The sequence below is a fragment of the Suricata suricatta genome, chromosome 6, assembly GCF_006229205.1.
Source record: "Suricata suricatta isolate VVHF042 chromosome 6, meerkat_22Aug2017_6uvM2_HiC, whole genome shotgun sequence".
Lineage (NCBI taxonomy): Eukaryota > Metazoa > Chordata > Mammalia > Carnivora > Herpestidae > Suricata > Suricata suricatta.
The window spans coordinates 49,725,327-49,746,335 of record NC_043705.1 but is presented as its reverse complement, the minus strand read 5'-3'; the positions used below and the strand labels follow the sequence as shown (position 1 = coordinate 49,746,335).

The 21,009-nt window shown below is 41.7% G+C and overlaps 1 pseudogene; it reads right to left on the bottom strand.

Moving 5' to 3' along the window:
• LOC115293434 overlaps positions 1–10,481 on the bottom strand; it is a 20,080-nt pseudogene extending 9,599 nt beyond the window's left edge.
• Positions 10,482–21,009: the final 10,528 nt, after the last annotated feature.

The following is a 21,009-nucleotide window of genomic DNA, read 5'->3' as shown; positions in this document are numbered from 1 at the left end:
GGGGGAGGGGGGAAAAGAGGTGGTGGTGATGGTGGAGGGCACTTATGGGGAAGAGCACTGGGTGTTGTATGGAAAAGAATTTGACAATAAAATATTATGGAAAAAAACTACAATGAGATATCACCTCAAACCTGTCAGAATGGCTAAAATCAACTACACAAGAAACAACAGGTGTTGGAAAGGATGTGGAGAAAGGGGAATATTCTTGTACTGTTGGTGGGAATGCAAACTGGTGCAGCTCCTGTGGAAAACAGTATGGAGTTCCTCAAAAAGTTAAAAATAGAACTACTCTATGGTCCAGTAATCACACTACTGGGTATATACCCCCAAAATACAAAAACACTAATTCAGAGGAATAAATGCAATAAATAAATAAATAAATAAAGTAAAGGCAGTAATAAGAGATGAAGAAGGGCATTATATAATAATTACAGGGTCTATCCATCAGGGAGAGCTAACAATTATAAATGTCTACTCATTGAACTTGGAAGCACCCAAATACATAAAACAATTAATCACAAACAGAAACAATCTTATTGATAAGAATGTGCTAATAGCAGGGGCCTTTAATATGCCACTTACAGCAACGGATAGACAGAAAATCACTAAAGAAACAATGGACCTGAACAACACATTGAACCAGATGGATTTGACAGATATATTTAGAACTCTACATCCTGAGGCTATGGAATTCACTTTCTTCTTGAGTGCGCATGGTACATTCTCCAAGAGAGATCACATACTGGGTCATAAAGCAGCCCTCAATAAATATAAAAGAAATGAGATCATACCATGCACACTTTCAGATCACAATGCTATGAAACTTGAAATCAATCACAGGAAAAAGTCTGGAAAACCTCCAAAAACAAGGAGGTTAAAGAACACCCTACTAAAGAACGAATGGGCCAATCAGGCCTTAGAGAAGAAATTTTAAAATATATGGAACAAATGAAAATGAAAATACAACAATCCAAACTCTTTGGGATGCAGCAAAGGCATTCTTAAGAGGAAAATATATTGCAATCCAGGCCTATTTCAAGAAACTAGAAAAAGTGCAAATACAAAATTTGACAGCACACCTAAAGGAACCAGAAGCAGAGTGGCAAGAACACCCAAACCCAGCAGAAGAAGAGAAATAATAAAGAGCAGAAATAAACAATATAGAATCCAAAATAAAATAGTTGAACAGATCAATGAAACCAAGAGTTGTTTTTTTTGAAAAAATAAACAAAATTGATAAACGTCTAGCCAGACTTCTCAAAAAGAAAAGAGAGAGCACCCAAATAGACAAAATCATGAATGAAAATGGATCTATTACAACCAATCCCTCCGAAATACAAGCAATTATCAGGGAATACTATGAAAAATTATATGCCAAAAAACTTGACAACGTAGAAGAAATGGACAAATTCCTAAACCACATGACTACCAAAATCCAAATGGGAAGAGATAGAAAATATGAACAGACTCATAACTAGTGAAGAAATTGAATCAGTTATCAAAAAACTCCCAACAAATAAGAGCCCTGAGTCAGGTGGCTTCTCAAGCCATTCCAAAAAATAGAAATGGAAGGAAAACTTCTAGACTCATTCTATGAAGCCAGCATCACTTTGATTCCCAAACCAGACAGAGACCCAGCAAAAAAAGTGAACTACAGACCAATATACATGATGAATACAGATGCAAAAAACTTCAACAAGATACTACCAAAATGAATTCAACACCGTATAAAAAAATTATCCACCATGATCAAGTGGGATTCATTCCTGGGGTACAGGGCTGGTTCAATATTCACAAATCAATCACTGTGATATATCAAGTTAACAAAAGAAAAGACAAAAAAACATATGATCCTGTCGATAGATGCTGAAAAAGCATTTGACAAAATACAGCATCCTTTCTTAATAATGAGTCTCAAGAAAGTTGGGATAGAAGGAACTTACTTAAACATCATAAAAGCCATTTATGAAAAGCCCACAGCTAACATCATCCTCAGTGGGGAAAAACTGAGAGCTTTCCCCCTGAGATCAGGAACACGACAGGGGTGTCCACCCTCACCACTGTTGTTTAACATAGTGCTGGAAGTCCTAGCATCAGCAATCAGACAACAAAAGGAAATAAAAGGCATCAGAATTGTCAAAGATGAAGTCAAACTTCCACTTTTCACAGATGACATGATACTCTACATGGAAAACCCGACAGACTTCACCAGAAGCCTTCTAGAACTGATCAATGAATTCAGCAGATGCAAGGTACACAATCAATGTACAGAAATCGGTTACATTTTTATACACCAAAAATGAAGCAAGAGAAAGAGAAATCAAGAAACTGATCCTATCCACAAATGCACACACACACACACACACACACAAAAAAAAAACATAACATACCTACGAATAAACCTAACCAAAGATGTAAAAGATCTGTCTGATGAAAATTATAGGAAACTTATTAATGAAATTGAAGAAGGCACTAAGAAATGGAAAAACATTCCATGCTCATGGATCAGAAGAATAAATACTATTAAAATGTCATTACTACCCAAAGCAATCTACACATTCAATGCAATCCCAAACAAAATTGCACCAGCATTTTTCTCAAAGCTAGAAGAAACAATCCTAAAATTTGTGTGGAACCACAAAAGACCCCGAATAGCCAAAGTAATTTTGAAGAAGAAAACCAAAATGGGAGGCATCACAATCCCAGACTTTAGCTCTACTACAAAGCTGTACTCACCAAGAGAGTATGGTATTGGCACAAAAAAAGACACATGGACCAATGGAATAGAAGAGAGAATTCAGAATTGGACCCACAAATCTATGGCCAATTAATCTTTGACAAAGCACTAATGAGTATCCAATGGAAAAAAGATAGCCTTTTTAGCAGGTGGTGCTGGGAGAACTGGATAGCAACATGCAGAAGAATGGAACTAGACCACTTTCTTACACCATACACAAAAATTAACTCTAAATGGCTGAAGGACCTGAATGTGAGACAGGAAGCCATCAAAACCCTAGAGGACAAAGCAGGAAACAGCCTCCTTGACCTCAACCCCACCAATTTCTCACTCAACACATCCCCAAAGGCAAGGGAATCAAGAGCAAATATGAACTATTAGGACCTCATCAAAATAAAAAGCTTCTGCACTGCAAAGGAAACAATCAATAAAACTAATAGGCAACTGACAAAATGGGAAAAGATAGTTGCAAATGACATATCATGATAAAGGGCTAGTATCCAAAATCTATAAGGAACTCACCAAACTATATACCTGAAAAACAAATGATCCAGGGATGAAGTGGGCAGAAGACATGAACAGACATTTCTCCAAAGAGGACATCCAGATGGCCAACAAACACATAAAACGATGCTCAGCTTCACTCATCATCAGGGAAATACAAATCAAAACCACACTGAGATACCACCTCACACTGGTCAGAGTTGCTAAAATGAACAAATCAGGAGACTACAGATGCTGGCGAGGATGTAGAGAAATGGGCACCCTCACACACTGTTGGTGGGAATGTCAACTGGTGCAGCCGCTCTGGAAAACAGTGTGGAGGCTCCTCAACAAATTAACAATAGAACTACCCTACGACCCAGCAGTAGCACTGCTGGGGATCTACTCAAGGGATACAGAAGTGCTGATGCATAGGGACACATTTACCCCAAAGTTCATAGCAGCACTTCCAATAATAGCCAAATCATGGAAAGAGCCTAAATGTCCAAACAACTGTCGAATGGATCAAGAAGATGTGGTGTTTCTATACAGTGGAATACTACGTGGCAATGAGAAGGAATGAAATCTGGCCATTTGTAGCAACCGTGGGTGGAACTCAAGGGTGTTATGCCAAGTGAAATAAGTCAGGCAGAGAAAGACAGATACCATGTTTTACTCATAAGTGGATCTCATAAGTGGAAACTTACCAGAGGACCATGGGCAGAGGAGGGAGAAAAATAGTTGGGGAGAAGGAGGGTGGCAAACCATGAGAGACTCTTGAATTCTGAGAACAAACTGAGGGCTGACGGGGGTCGGGGAGAGGGGAAGGGGGGTGTTGGATGTGGAGGGGGGGCACTTGTTGGGATGAGCACTGGGTATTATATGGAAACCAACGTGACAATAAACTATTAAAAAATGAACACATTACATATAAAAAATAAAAATTAATAAAAATTAAAACTCTATATTTGAACCTGGCATTTCAGATTATTTTAAAGTTATATTTGTCAAGGTAAATAATAGAATTTACTTTATATCTTAATTTATAATTTTAATTTAGACATATGGTACATAGACTTGCATTCTCTTCCTTTGGATCCGGCAAATATTAGGGATGGTCTAATAACTGGCTTTCATGTCCCTTCCCGCCTCTACTCCACCCTCCCAGAAGCAGCCCTGTTGAGAAACAGGCTAGTTCCAGAAGCTCTTTGTAAGTCTGTCAGGAATTAAAAAGTTGCCAAGAAGAATACGAGCTTGCAGCCCCTATATGGATGGCCATTAGTGGATGAGGTGGACCTACGAAGCTTTAAAATTGGATGTACTCTTTGTGCTTTACCTACACCCCACCAGGTGTCTCTGTACATTATGTATCTAAACTGCAAATCTGTTCAGGCAGGTTTCATCCCCCTTCCCCTAACTTCCTCACTCCCTTAATACTTTTTCTCCTCTCTGTTCATTATTGTCCACTGCACAGGCATAATGCTTTAAATATTCTGTATGATCTGTTCCTCATCGATTGAAAACATTCTATTATTCAACAATCATCTCCTATTTACACGCACAGCTTGTCATCTGCCCACCATTTCGAATTTGTGAAATCATCTTTATTTTCATTTCCATCATATTCCTATGCCTCTTCTCACCCAAAAACCCCAACATTCTTTGCCCTTGCACTTTCAGAGATGGCAGTATTAAATAAAAACTTTTTAAAAACATCTGTACATTCAACAAACATGGCCTATAGGATGCTATACCACAGAAGGACTGAAACCAAAATGCCTGTTCACAACTTCCTTCTCCCATTGCTGATCGGCAAAACTGACATGGCTGTGTGCTCTGTAGAAATTTATAATGTAGTGGAGTAACAGTTAATTCATAGTGCAATGTGGGTTTAATGGAAAAAAATCTGATTTCTTTATTCTTATCTATAATGAATCTGGTCTTTCTACCATAATCTCCCACTACTGGCTGGCAGAGGCAAATTAACTAAATGTCCAGTTCCAAGTTCAGTTCAACCCAGTAATTTATGTTGTCCCATTAGACAGTGTCAATCTCTTAAACAAAACAAGCAAATACTTGATTGCTCAGAAGGCTTCCCCTCTCGTTGGTTCTCCGTTCGCTGTTATCCAGATAGACAGGGGAAAGGATATATTTATGCCTTACTTTACTTACTTGCTTACTCTAATATCTTTCCAAAAAATGATCCAGATTTTCATGAAGTCACCAAAAAATTTCTTTGGGAATTGGAAAAATGTGTATTTGAACACCCAGCTGGCATTATGCCACAACTGTACAAACATCTACAGTGAGTGTTAAAAGTAACAGACGACCTAAGCACCTCCATCTACCAGTGAGGAAATGACATCCCAATGATATAACATTTTTTGCCTTTAAATGATTCCTAAGTCTTTTTTACATCTCAGTATGTGGCTCTGGCATAGCAAACTCGGCCAGAAACTAGCACTCCTTCCTTTCTGTGCTTTTTAAGGCAGAAGGCAACACTGATACTCGCCCCCCCCCCCGCAAGAATATGTTATGAGCAAAAAATAGTTACATTGAAGTTATCACTTTATGTAGGGTCTGATTTTATTCATTTATACACAGTCAGTCTCTAAACTAATAGCTTATCAATTTTTAAAATATGTTCTTCCTTATTTTATCAAAGAAAGACCACACGTGGCTTAAAAAATGAAATTAAATGAAAAGTTAATAACATCCTGTACCCTTCTTCTCTTTTTAACCACTTCTTGTCTGGGTAACTCTGGTAATCACCTCCCCATCTCTAAATAATGTTTGTCTCATTGTTTCTTGATTTATTAATGTGGTTCGCTATCTGTTGATTCACCTCCATGAAAAATGAAGATTTGACTCTCTCACATTACCTCTTCCCCATTACACTCCTCCCAACTTTTCATATTATAGTTTAATTCTTCTATTGAAAATCTTTATACCTCCAAATAATAAATTTAAACCTCTAGTCCTTGTTCCATACACTGAGGACATGTTTCTTGACACCTTGCCAGGTAAAGTGAAGATATCAGCAGCCCTACGCCCCCTTCTCCTCTGCTCCTCTACCATTCCACTCCCTACCTTTTGTCAACCATGTATTTTGCTTTTAAAAAATGCTTTTTTAATGTTTATTTATTTTTGAGAGAGAGACAGACAGACAGAGCAAAAGTGGGGGAGAAACAGAGAGAGAGGGAGACACAGAATCGGAAGCAGGCTCCAGACTGAGCTGTCAGCACAGAGCCTGATGCAGGACTCAGACTCACGAACCACAAGTTCATGACCTGAGCTGAAGTCGTACACTTAACCAACTGAGCCACCCATGCCCAAACCATGTATTTTTCTTTTAATGGTCAATTATATCCAAAATTAATATGATTTTTGATTATGCATTTCTATTTAAGGATAGACTAGGTAACCACCAAAAATTTTGCCTACTGTTGCATGTGTAGGTCTGCTCCCTTGTTAGGTCTCTCCACCAATAGCACAACTGACTGTGTGCGTGTCCGTGGACCTTGACAACTACTTGACTTCACTTTAGGGAGGACAGTTAGGGCACTAAATATGGGCATCTCCAAATGCCATTTGGGATTTAGACTGTAAATACTTCAATTGCTATAGCACAAAAGCCCATGATGATATACAAGGTATCATGATGTCAGACCAGCAAAGCTTGATACCCCACTTCCCAATGTCCTATAAAAGAGCCAGCAAAAAGAAAAGTACATTGGTAGTAATATTGTAATTATAGGAAAAAAACATTCATGGAAGTACAGCTGTATCACCAAAAGAGATGAATTAAGCAAAAAAATGCTAGGCTTCAGCAGATCGACACAGTCTCTAACAGAAAGCAGAAGAGGGCTCTGCCTTACTCCACTGTTAGGCATAGAAAGACTCCACTGACCACAAAATAATGGACATCCCACTGCTACATACCAACTGTCCCTTAAACTGGTGGGTTCCAGGTCCTTCCATTCCTCCTTCAGCCATGTGCACTACTATACTCGTTGATCAGGTGTAGCTATTATCAAGATTGGGTGTCTGACTCTTGGTTTTCGATCAGGTCATGATCTCACAGTTAGTGAGATCAAGCCCTGCATCAGGCTCCGTGCTGACAGTGTGGAACCTGCATGGGATTCTCTCCCTCCCTCGCTGCCCTTCCCCCCACTTGTGCACTCTCTCTTTGTCTCTCAAAATAAATAAATTTAAAAAAAAAAGATTAAGGAAAGTCACCCTTCTACCTATGCTAAGCCAAGCCAGATAAGCAGTATCACCAAAACACATCCCACCATCCACATGTACCTGGATGGTCCTGAAACAGCATCCCGAGAGAGAGAGAGAGATCCAGGTGTCATGGGCATGATAATTAAAAGTCCTTAATGAAGTGACTGTTTTAGTCAGTTCATTCTGCTCTGACAAACTCCCACAGACTGGGTGGCTTATGTCCAACAGAAATTCAGACTTCTCCCAGTTCTTGAAGCCACAAGTCTGAGATCAGGGTGCCCTCTTCCAGGTTGCAAGCTGATGCCTCTAGTTACATCTTCACAGTGCAGAAGGGGCAAGAGAGCTCCCGGGGACCTTTTTTATAAGGGCCCTTTTCCTGTCATAGGGACTCTACCCTCATGACCTACTTACCTCCCAGAGGCCCCACTTCCTAATACCATCACATGGGATTATGGTTTCAACATATGCACTTTGAGGAGATGCATTCAGTCTACTGCAGTAATCAGGTATTACATAAAAAAGAGTTAGCATACTAGAACTAGAGAAAGCAAAGCAATTTCTAATTACAAAAATCGCCAGCTGAAACATCTCTAGGAGAAGGTTAAAATCCACCAAAGCCCCTTGACTTCAGTAGATCTCTCCTCAGAACAATTATTGCCTAGAAAAAGTAAGTCCCCAGATAACCTGCAGTGTCCTCTTTCTGCTGCAGAGGGCAGAGAAGGACCGGTCTCTTCAGTGCCAGCTAAGGGGCTTTAAGAGAACAAGACCACTCAAACCACACCGCTGTTTCAAGGCCACTGTTCAAAGTGATGACTCTCTTCCACAGCAGGTTTACGGCGAAGTTAAAACTTCTATGACCCTAAAGCCTGGGCCTGTGTCCCTGTTCTTCCTATGTGAGTCAGACTTTAATGAGCAAGAATTGGTGAAATAAACATAATCAAGGCCTTTCTGTAATTCTGGAAATGGTGAATCTGAAGGCTCCTGGGCTTGGAAGCGGGGAGAGATGGGGAAGGGGACTTGTCTGGAAAGATATGAGGGAAGACTTCCTGCTTCCTGGCTGTGGTACAATCTTCTCCACGTCTGAGAGTAATAAATAACTTTACTCCCTTCTTATATACCTGAGATTTTAGCCCTCGTCTCTTTCCTCAGAATATCTCTGAAGGGGTTCAGAGCATGCCACCCCAAAATATGCTACTCTGGTATAACTATTATTTTCAGCTTGAAGGCAGTGGAGAAGAAACAGACACAATAAAAACTCTCTGCATGCCCCATATCTACCAGGAAGGGCAGGACGATTCTTAATCGCCAGAGACAGCTCTAGACTCAGCAAGCCAGAGATGGCATCAAAGGGACCTACCTAAAAAACCTTGCTAAAAACAACCCTTATCTTCCATTAGTTTCTCCTATATATTTACTTTCCCACAATTTGCCTTCCCTAGAAGCTCAAAGCCCTTTTGAGCTTGTTACTTCTCTACAAATTCATTGCTCTTTTGCTAAGATGCTGTCTTAGCCCATGTTCTTGCCATCCCTTTGAGGTATTCATCATGGAGTCCTCCCATGGGGATGTTCAGATGCACGCATTAATAAACTTCTGCCTGTTTTTCTCCTTCAATCTCTCTTTTGTCAGCTTCCTTGGCAGAACCCCAGTTAATGAACCTAAGATGGGCACAGAAAGTTTTTTCCTTCCCTACATCTCCCTCCCGTATTTCATATCCCTCAGGCTAAACAGAGTTGATCATTATCATTTTCTCCCTTACCCTTCAGCTCAGAATTTGCAGCCCTGTGTCCAGGGCAAGCACGTGGCTCCTGAGCAGCCCTGCACAGTGGCAGTGGCCGGGTTCTCGGGCACCCAGGACATCTATGGGAAGCTGTCTGCAAATGCGGAATCCAGCGTAGAGTCCACAGTACTGGTGATTTCTTAATGTTGAATTTTTTAAATCCATCTCTTTCATTTTATTTCTTTTCCTTTTAAAAATTGTTATTTACTCTTAAGTACACAAATGAGCACAAATACATTCCTACAGTAAATACATTAAATGTTACATGCAGTCAGCTCTTTCCCAGAACCCCCAATCTCAGTCTCTCTGCAGAGGAAACCATCGTTACCAGTGTGGCCTGAATCCCTCTAGCCACGTTCTCGTGCACAGATACTCATAGAGTCGTACTTCTCAAAGTACATCGTTTCCTTTTCGTTGTTGTTGTTACTTTCCATAAATGGCATCAAACAAAATTTACTGATCTGTGACTTTCCTTTGGTTCACTCGATGGTAGGCTTCAGATACTATTCATGCAACTTTATAGACCTACATACCTATCCTCTGCACCCATTGTTTAACAGAACTGTACGTTCACACTGTTTATGTAAGCATTCCCTCCATTACTGAAGGCTATTTAGGTTATTTCTAATTTTTCAATATTATAAACAATGGAACAGAATAGCTATGTATTGATGAGTATTTTGCTACAATAATTCTACAAAGTAATATTTCTGGGCAAAAGATATACACATTCAAAAGTTTAATATGGTTTTAAACCTCTCTCAGACTGGCTTTGGGGGAGGGCCAGTGACATGGAGAGAGGTGTAAGGAGCCCAGCTACGACAGGTGGAAGACAACTCAGACTCCCGTGGTAGGCAGCACCTGTCCCCTTGAGGGGAACTGAGAGGGGCTACACACCATGGATTTTTGAAAACCCTCTCTGGACAGAGTCTACTCAAAGCTGGTTTGATAGACTTGGGCACGATCATGGAGGTGATCAGTAAAGATGCTCCTGGTCACTGGCAGCAACAAACTTACCTCCACTCTGGGATCCATTCCGGTGCTGCAACAGCAGCTCCTTCCCTGAGTGATAAAAGGCAATCCTGGGGGAATCGACGTGGACACCACCTAAGTCCTGCAGAGGAGGAGACAAAGATTTTCTCAGTCTTTCACTCAAGAAGTAGCCGAGTCATGGACAGCATGCAATGACCCAAGTGAAGCGAATACAGCAGCTAACCTCCTAGAGGTACTGGATGAGCGTACACAGACCCCATGCACACAGCCTGAGGCAGCTCATCTAATCAGCGTCCAGGGCTTGGCTGCACTCCTACGGATAATGAGACATGCCATTGCAAAACTAATTAACCTATCAAAATACTAACCAAATACTAATTAATACTAATTAAAGTATCAAAAGGATGCATGAGCAATCAGCTGCACACTCAATGGAATGGTATTTCACCCCAGATTATGATTCAAAAGGGGACATTTTTAGCCAGGATGGGAAGGGCTCCTTACCTGTAACTATTTTTTCCAAATGGATGCCCTTCACAGCTCCTGCTATGTTCCACTCATAGAAGTGAAACAAGCACAAACCAGTAAGGGACAAACTGGGGCCTGGCATCCTTCACACATAAAGGTGCGCCATTTGGACAAAAGGCAAGTTTCCATGCAAGCTCAACAGTAGCTTTTATCCAAGATCAGTGAGGTGGTGGATGTGGAAGTTTAAGCATAATTGAAAGTCCACTGTTAACGTAAAGAACATTCTGGGCCATCTCTGCCTCTTGATGTTAGCTGGTCACACGAGAAAGATTACAGATCGGGCTCAAGGATGTCCTCCCACTCACCAGCACGAAGAAAAGAAGACATGAAAGCTTCTTGGCTCCTCTACATCTACTTGGCACACACTCATATTGTTTTTGAATTCTTGCAAGTGAAGCTAGAAAGGATTCCAGCTGCACATATTGAACACATACAAACCCAGAAATTGAACAGTATTCCCATGAAGATCTTCCATTCCTTCCTGTTTGGTGGCACCATCTGAAAGACTGCTCAAAGTTCAGAGAGTTCTTGTTTGGTTTAAGTTTGGATAGTTCTGAAGAAGGCTTGGAATTCCTCAGGTAGAACCCTAAAGCTTAGGTTCCACCTGTCTTCATACCAGCTTAGTAATAAAAGAGAGATGGCTTCTCCAGTATCCTGGTTGGGGGCTACAGAGTTGCTTGGAAACATAGGTCCTTGGCTTCTGTATTAGAGCCTGGGGCCCACAGTAAGCAGAATTATCAGCTTGCATTGCTGGTTGCCATAAGAAAAAAATCTAGAAGTCTCTTCTAACTATGTCTGGTATTTTCACCATTACCATCTAGAACCATAACCACTATTTTTGCTGTAAACATTTTTGTCATAAACATCTTCACTGCAAAACTAATTGGCCATAAGGCCATTTTGCCATCAAAGATACGTGGTTGACAGCTTGATTTCATTTTCCCATTGCCAGAGTTCCAATTTTTATATTATATAAGCCTTAGCTACCCTTCATAATTGTCAACACCATGACAAGAAGATGTGATAGTCTTAAAATAGTGATAACAACCATATATATATATATATATGGACCTGATAGAAAGCATGGTGATAAAACACACTGCACGTGTGGAATAAGAGTACAAAGCCCAATCACATAATATACTAGAAATTAACCCACCAGCTGCAATGGTAACAAATTCAGTTACAAATGGATCACGGCATTTAAGATTTTCCCATGGAACTTTGGAATGTCTAACAAATAACAAGTAAAAATAAGCCAAAAGGCATAAGTGTGGAAGGTTTTCACAACACAATACAGAGTTCAGTTACAAATATGCATGCCAGTATTTGGAAAACTGATTACTCTCTTAATGAAAGAAGAAGCTAATAATTAAGCTTTTTAATTTTTTTTCATGTTTCACTATGTCCTCCTAATGCCCCTCTCTTATTTTTCATTATTATATCTTCTACGGTAAAACTGTCTTACAGCCTATTAGTTATACAGCGAAAATGCTTGCAGCAAAGAAGTCTATGGCAAAGATTTTTACAGCAAAATTAACCTGAACTGATTATAATAACCAAAAATGTAACATTAATTTGGTTGAGTCAAGCAAACTCTGCACGTTTTCAGGATGAGAAAGCTGCACACACTGTTGGAATTAAGGGCGCTGTCACTCTTGTGACGCTTCCTTCACTCTAACATTCGGATGTGATGGCATGAAGCTAGGTTTTTCCCAGTGGGCATGGATACATCATCTTTCGATTCAGTTGACTAGCTCTCTCTCTTCAGAACTTGGCCAGTGGCTTCGAATGAGGCCACTGGTGCTGGACATAATGGCTACTCTCAGGATGATTTCGGCTATGGACACCTTGGGGATGGGCCCATGTTGGAACATGAGATCATAACTCCTATCCTGATGCTGACAAGCCTGCTACTTGGCTGTCAGATCTGGGACATGCATGCGGCCATATGGCAGGGCTGCCCCAGATGACCACCACCGGCTGTCTTGGTTTGATGCTGACCTTTCAAGTATCCATAGGACTGACAATACAAAAGATTTGGGGACTAACTTCGGGAGAACAAAATGCAAAAACTGGATCATAAGATGGGATTATTAAAACTCCAACCTTTAACAAAATAATAATTTTTAATTATTGACAATGGACCTGACTTTGCCTGCATTGGAGTGGCTTTAATTTTTATTTGGAAAACAACGGTTAGTTTTTAAGTTGTAGTAACTTAATATAGGTACTGCATTTTAGGTGACTTAAAATAGTGTTGCAGCAATTTCTAACTTCTAAGAAGCAAGTGATAACATAGCACAGAGTTTGGCCAACTAAGGCCTGCAGGCTAAATCCAACCCCTCACCTGTTTTTGTACAGCCCCTGAACAAAGAATGACTTTTACATTTTTTAATGCTTGGGAGGAAAGATCAAAAGAAGAATGATAATATTATGGCATGTGAACATTTTATGAAATTCCATTTTTAGTGTCCATAAATAAAGTTCTACCTGAGTACCACTCACTCGTTAGCTAATATATTACCTATGGCTGCATTCCTGCTACCATTTGAAGTTTAGTGGTAGTAACAGGGACTCTGTCCCACAAAGCCTAAAATATCACCTATCTGGCCTTTTACAGGAAAAGTTTGCTGGTCCCTATTGGAGAACATTAATTTGTAATTATTCTCATTTTATTTTTCAAAGACTAACATTGTATGGGCCTTTTATATACAACAGACAAGCCAAAATGTTCCAATTAGTTGCCCTTTTAAATATGCCTACAATAAGCAAGTGGCTCTACTTCACAGTTTTGGCCAACAATTGTCTAGAATATGTCCAAGAAGGGGTTAATAAGAGATGTTTTTTCCAATCTTGCACTGAACCACTTAGCAGTTGCCTGTGGTCTCCAAGTTGCTCTATGGCCTCTGCTCTGAGAAGACATTTCCAGACAAAATTAAGTTATAAAAATAGCACTGAATCAAAGTAAATGTTTAAATTGACAACATTTTAACATAAACTGACCAAATTCTTAATGCAAATTGATAAAGCCGCCCTCCAGAATACAGTACAATTTATAATCCCATGTGTGACATATGGTATCTGTCTCTGTATGTATCCATTTCCCCACACCCTTGCAGCACAGCAATTTTTACTAATATGATTGGTGAAAAACAGTATCTTTAAATTTGTAGTTTCCTTCGTGGCTCAGTCAGTTTAGTGTCTGGCTTCAGCTCAGGTCATGATCTCACGGTTCGTGAGTTTGAGCCCCGTGTTGGGCTCTGTGCTGACAGCTCAGAGCCTGGAGCCTGCTTTGAATGCTGTGTGTGTCTCTCTCTCCCCTTCCCCTGTTCATGCTGTCTCTGTCTCTGTCTCTGTCTCTGTCTCTCTCAAAAGATAAATAAACATTAAATTTTTTTTAATTGTGTAGTTTCCTTGAGGGGGAGGTAGGTGGGGGGATAGGATTGATGGGTGATGGGCACGAAGGAGGGCACTTGTTGAGATGAGCACTGGGTGTTAGACAAAAGTGATGAATCATGGGTTCTGCTCCCAAAACCAATACTGCCCTGTATGTTAACACCTCAAAAGGCTCAGTTGGTTAAGCAGCTCTCTTCGGCTCAGGTCATGATCTCACAGTTCATGAGTTCAAGCCCCACGTCATGCTCTGCGCGGACAGCTCAGAGCCTGGAGCCTGCTTCGGATTCTGTGTCTTTTTCTCTCTCTCTGCCCCTCCTCCACTCAAAATCTGTTTCTCTCTCTCAAAAATAAATAAACGTTAAAAAACTACACCTATAGAAACAATTTTTAGTTTCCTGTTTACTGTGACAAGGAGCATCTTTTCACATTTACAGGTCATGTTGATTTCTTATTCTGTTAATTGTCCATTAACATCTTTGGCTTATTGAAAAAAAACCGATATCGTTATCTTTTTTTTAATTTTTTTTACATTTATTTATTCTCGATAGACAGAGAGAGACAGAGTGTGAGCAGGGGAGGGGCAGAGAGAGAAGGAGACACAGAATCCGAAGCGGGCTCCAGGCTCTGAGCAAACCTTCAGCACAGAGCCCGACTCGGGGCTCGAACCCACGAACCGTGAGATCTGACCTGAGCCGAAGCCGGACGCCTAACCGACTGAGCCACCCAGGCGCCCCCGGATATCGTTATCTTTTAATTCACATTTCCCTAATTAGTAGAGAAGTTCAGCATTCTTTAATGCTTGTTGGTTAGTTTTCATCTCAGTATTTCATACTGCCTGTTTACCTCTCTCACAATTTTTTACTGTGTTGTGTATCTTGTTCTTATTAATATTGAATTCTTAAGATTTACTATTGTTTAGTGGTCTCAAAGTGCAGTCAGTTTTCAGAAAGCAAACACAATCTGATGCAAAAATCTAAATTAAAGTCATGTCCAGGCCAGTCCTGGGGTTAGCACACTGCCCTTGTCTGTGTTGTACGCCCACAATAAAGCACAGAAGACTGCCCGATGATAAATCAGGTATCTTCTCAAGCATATGCCACATGCCTCTTCTTTCCTCTTCTAAATAAGCTGTTCAAAGAAAGAAGGAAATTGATCATTAAAAATAGCTGCTAGTTTTATCAGCAGCGCTCAGTAATAGTCAAAATCAGTTTGGGGCCCAGACAGCAACAGCATGTATTGAATGCCCTCTGTGTGGGCACAGATGCTAGTGTTTCCTTAAGAATATAGCAAAGGACTTTCTAGACCCTCCTAAGGATGGGTAGGAGGGGGGTACTGATGCTAAGCAAGACTAGATCAGTCTTCTGAGGAAAAGATCCTAGAAGGGGTCCAAGTTGAAGCCTTTAGAGATTTCCATGGTCAATCCAGGAAATAGGACACAGTTGACGAGTCCAAAAGGCAAGGACAGGGTCAGAGGTAGGAGACAGGGTAAGGTTTAGGGGATGGATGGACCTGGAAAGAAAGAAGGGAGGTAAGCCCCATAAGCTTGCTGTTCCAGAGAGGAAGGTCCTCAATCAACTGTAAGAGCCAAGAGACACCTTCCAGGAGTCCTCAGATGGAGTGGCTCACAGTGGTGAAGCTGTAACTCCCCTGATGCAACCCTGGGAAGCCTGGGCCCCTTGGCCGAAGACAGGTTCATTGGCCCGGGGTGGAGGCCGGGGACCAGTACTTTTTTAAAGTACTGAGAGGTTTCTCAGGTTAACCTAGAGCTAGGTTTGAGAACACAGGCTTAAAGAGTTAAACTGTGGGGGTCAAAGGAAAAGAAGTGGCCCCCGTCTTGTATATGTTACAAACTCCTGGGCTTGGAAGCCCAGACTGGGTGGCGAGAAGGTCTGGGCCACCCATGAACAGGCCTGAGAGAATATCAAACTCAAACACCAGGAGGGAAGAGTCTTACACCTAGAATGATGGTACCATTAATTAATCTAGGAAGTACAGCAGAAGTGGCTGTGTGAGACCCCATGAGTATGTAGGTTAATTACATGTCAGCTTACTTCAGTTTGAAATAGAGACTAATTGCTCAGGAGAGAACACTGGGGGAAGTGTACACTAGGAAATCACCAAGAGCTGCTATGAACTGAATTGCATCCCACCCCGAATTCATATTTTGAAGCCCTAACCCAGTGTGATTGCATCTGCAGATGGGGACTTGGGGAGATCATCAGGTTGAGATGGAGTAACAGCGTGAGGCACATGTGAGGGTATTTGTGTTCCTAGGAGAAGAGACACCAGGCAGCATGCTTGCCCACCCCCAAGTGAGGACGCTGCAAGAAAACAGCTGTTGAAAGCCAGGAAGAAACTCTTCACCAGAAACCAAGCATGCTGGCACCTCAATCCTGGACTTCTAGCTTCCAGAAGTGTGAGAATATACATTTCAACTGATTAAATCAATATTTTGTTACAGTGTTTTATCACAGCAGCCCAACACTATTACCACAAGAGCCATGGGAATGGAACCAGATTACACAGATCAGAGAGAGAGAGGGAGAGAAATGCTTCTGCAGTAGCACCTCCAAGAATCCTACATTTAAGGCAAGACATAGTAAAGAGATCCTGGGAAGGTGCAAACCAGCCACCAGAGATACAGAAAGAAAACAAGAGAGAAGAGATTTGAAGAAGACTATGGGTTCTGTGTAGAATAACTGGAGGGAAGCCCTTCAAATCTGAAGCGAAGTCACTGGTGACCTAGGAGAGACAATTTCGGGCAAGGGAGAGAAGCAGACAACAGATTGCAGAAGAGACTTGCTTTTTTCTTCTTATAGGGCTCGCTGCCTGGACCTGATTAGCTGCGCCATGGCCCTGACTAAGCCTTTTGGGCTTGACATACATTAGAAGCTCCATCTACCCAAGCTAGTCTATCAGAATAGAATGGGCTGATGCTTGTATTTGGAGTCCATAGAAGAAGCGAACAGTGCTGACCTCATTCCCAAAACTACTTGGGGGACAGCATTTTGCTCATGTCCTATGTTATAGACGTTACCCCAGTGAGGCTGGAGGCCACCTTCCTACTCCATCCTAGTGAAATGGGAACCTGGACTCTTTCAACTATCTCCTGCTCCCTTTCTTGGGAGCCTAGCAGTAGTGCCCCTTGCATTGAGGATTTGGGGCCACCATCCCGCTGGTCCTCATTGGTCCCCTTCCCTCTCTCAACACCGTCCCATGCCAGCTGACTCTTTTTCTGCCCCTCTTTCCTTCAGCTATGGCAGCTCCAAATATGCTAGGGAATTGAGGCCATCGCACTGATAACAAACACAGTCACACGTTGCTCTGAGGTGCTGTCCTCACCGGCCTGAGTGCTCGATGCCTATGCCAATATAAGAGCGCTTTCATCACTTTCTTTTTTAATAACAGAGACAGACATATCAACCCATTTGTCTCAATCACAAGTCAACAGAAAATATTCAAACACTTAACAGAGTCAATATGAGAGCATCTCCCAGCTGCAATAATCTTCTTGCTGGAACACAGACATAACAAACCTCTCATCTCCCTCCCACCACATCCTCCCACAGAGCCAATCGCCTGTCACTCCCGGACCCCAATGATCCCACCAATGAATAAACAATTAGACTTGAAGCAAGTTTCCGGAGCAGGCTAAGCCCACGCTGCCTGTGGCCTGATCTGTGATGAATGATCAGGGAGCTTAGCAAATGCTGTGCGTCATATATCACCCAGGGAACAATTTGTCGGTGTCAATTTTTTTAAAAGTGATTTGAAAGAGGGCTTTAAAATACAGCCCACAAGAAGACATCACCACACTCCTTCAGTTTTATAGAATCCTTTGAAATGCTCAGATGAAAGAAACAGAGCTATGTAATTAAGCCTGTGGTCAATCCCCTGAGGTCAGATGGGTGTTGAAGCTTTCTTGGTGGAAGCAGAGGAGGAGTGCACGATATCCCGGCCCTGTTTGGAGCCAACCCCAAGGAGAGTTAGATGAGCCCTGTGTCTCTTGCCACCTCTCCCCCACAAACAGGGCAGAAATGAACTCCAAACCAGGGCCTTGCTGATAACCTGAACACAAAGAAAGGATATGATCACCTCTGGCTCTGGCAAAACTATTAAACTGCCTCAGTTTCTCCATGGGGATTCGAAATGAATGCAGCTTGGAGCAGAGGCAGCATATTTCTGTACTGATACTATTCTATGCAGATGTGCACCTTTGCTGAGCCATTCCATTCCAAGAGAATATCCAGGAATGGTTAACCCATTGATCTAAATGTAAGTATTTTAAGGAAGTGACATTGGGCCTCCTTCCTCAAAACCTGGACGTTGCTAACTACCTCCATTAGTCGGATTATACTTTCTTCTTCAGGTCCTGGGTATTGATCTTTTATTGTCACATCTATTTTTCTTGGCCTATCCCATAATCCTTAGGCAGGTAGAAGATACAATATTATATGCAAATATAGATAACATGGGCCAGGCAGTCTGCCTTACTAAACCATAGTAAACTATATACACAAACCACCTATTCTTACCATCTCAGTAAAGTCAGCATTGGGACCAAAGGCATGCCAGTTACTTTCTGAGTTTCTTAGGCCAGAGGCTTATTAGTGGAGGTGATTTGGGTGATGGCAGAGAACATGTCGCCCACTGCCCACAGGTAACCACTTCCAAGTGTCCAAAAGAGCTAGGAAAAGGCGATGGGAACACGGAGTTCCAATTCTGATTTTGTCCCTGGTTCTCTGACACTGTTCTCTCTCAACCTCACCTTCCTCCTCTGTGGAATGAGAACGCTGGCTGCCTCCCAGCGAGGGACAGGTTCTGGAGAGCCTAATGAAGGACTTGGTAGCAGTTGACAGCTGCCCTGTGATGAATATATATGTTTGTTAGCCCACACCATCCGCCTCCCCCTGGAGACCTCACTGGGCAGCTCCAAGAGGAGAGACAACTACAGACCTGCTGGTTCTGTGAGGTCCCCTGGGGGGTCTGGGGGCCACTCATTGTATTATCACTGCTCATAACAAATGATGTGTGTGCTTCTATTTCCTCTAATGGTAATTAGCTTACTTAGGATATTTAATAAAACCCAGACATCGTTGCCTCATTACTGGCTCACCAAACACAGTGAAATTCATTCCATTAATACTGCTACGGTTTTATGGAGAGTCATGTTTGGATTCAGGGGGGTAAAGAGAGGCATAAGGTCAGCGGAGGTAAGTGGGGGTGATTGGTAGTGGGAAATGTTCAGCGCTTAGGCCTGTCTTTTAACTGGGTTCTCTACACTAGTCATATTGCTTTGAGTCACTTAAAAGAAATTGTCTCGTTTGGGTGAAATTCCACCTACCTTGGTTCACAAAGCAATATTCTTGGACATCACCTATGGAACCTGCATCAAGTATCCAGGAATAGATGCATCCTGACTACAAGAACCTCACCTCTGATAGCTTAGCATCTCTCTCTTCTTTTCCATCCCTATTCCTTCTTCAGAAGTAGCAGCAGACAGTGCCAGGATTTATAACTGCATGATGAGTTCTTATTTCATGATGATTACTAGGAGAAAGAGTGAGGTTGTTTTCACCATATTCATGGTCATCTGATCAGAAACCCCGAAATGACAAATCCTGCCCTACAATCACATCTACTCCCCAACAGCAAGATTTGAAGAAGGTAAACACAACATGCAATAGCAGACTGAAAATTGAAAACCAATTAACTCATAGTTTTCAAATGCCTAATATTCTGATAAAAGGTCTATTAAGAAGTTTGAGTTTGGACAGGTAGATTCTGGGGGCACCTGGGTGGCTCAGTTGGTTAAGCATCCGACTCCTGATCTCGGCTCATGTCACAATCCCACAGTTAGTGAGATCAAGCCCCACATTGGGCTCTGTGCAGACAGCATGAAGCCTGCTTGGGATTCTCTCTCTCCCTACTTTCTACCCCTCCCCCACTCATACTCTCTCTCAAAATAAATAAATAAACTTAAAAAAAAAAAAAAGAACAGATAGTTTCTGCTTGAATCTTTAACAGGACTTACTACCCCCTCCTTAAATTTGAATTTAGGGAGTAACAAACTCAGATGTGCCTACTGGGAGGGATAAAGAGATGAATAACACTCAGACCCCCAGGGTTCCATCATCCAACTCCTTAGATTCAACATGAAAGATAAAGAAGTGACAGTTTACCAATCTACAAATTAAGGTGAATGGCAAAGAATAATAGAGAGGTGACGGACGCAAAGACAGCACCTTTCAAGGTACATTGCTCCACCCACCAGTAATCAGGACTCTGTTCCATCTTCAGATTAGCAAGTCTTCAGCCCTCGAGGAGGTAGACAGAGGCCAGGGCTCAAGTGGGGTAAAGAGGGAGCAGTGCCCCTTCCCCTACAACTAACATCATTATTGTTTTCATCAAGCCTAGACAAACATTCTCACATCTATGCAGCCATTCCAGGGAACTACTGCTTGTTTCCTGGGCTTCTCCTATGTTCTAGGCATAATGCAACGTACTCTACAACCCCAAATAGACCTCTCTTCAGTGGGTATAGCTTAAGACAAGCTATTAACTTACACAATACATTTCAGGATGCAAGTGGGTTTGGAAAAGTACATTGAAACTGGCTGGAGAAGTCTAAAAGCCTTGGGAACACAGCCTCATACACTGTAGAACAGGCACTCAGCTTCAGGTTATGGGAAAGACTCTAACTAAGAAATTTATTCTGGTACTTAGAGGGTTAGTAGCCTAATGTTCCAAAACAGCTACTTGACCTCTTGCCCTGGCATCTGCATTGAGGAGAGTTATGTGACCAGATTCGCCATATTGGACAATTGCAATACCTGCAATGTGAAGAGGGATTTGGAGGAG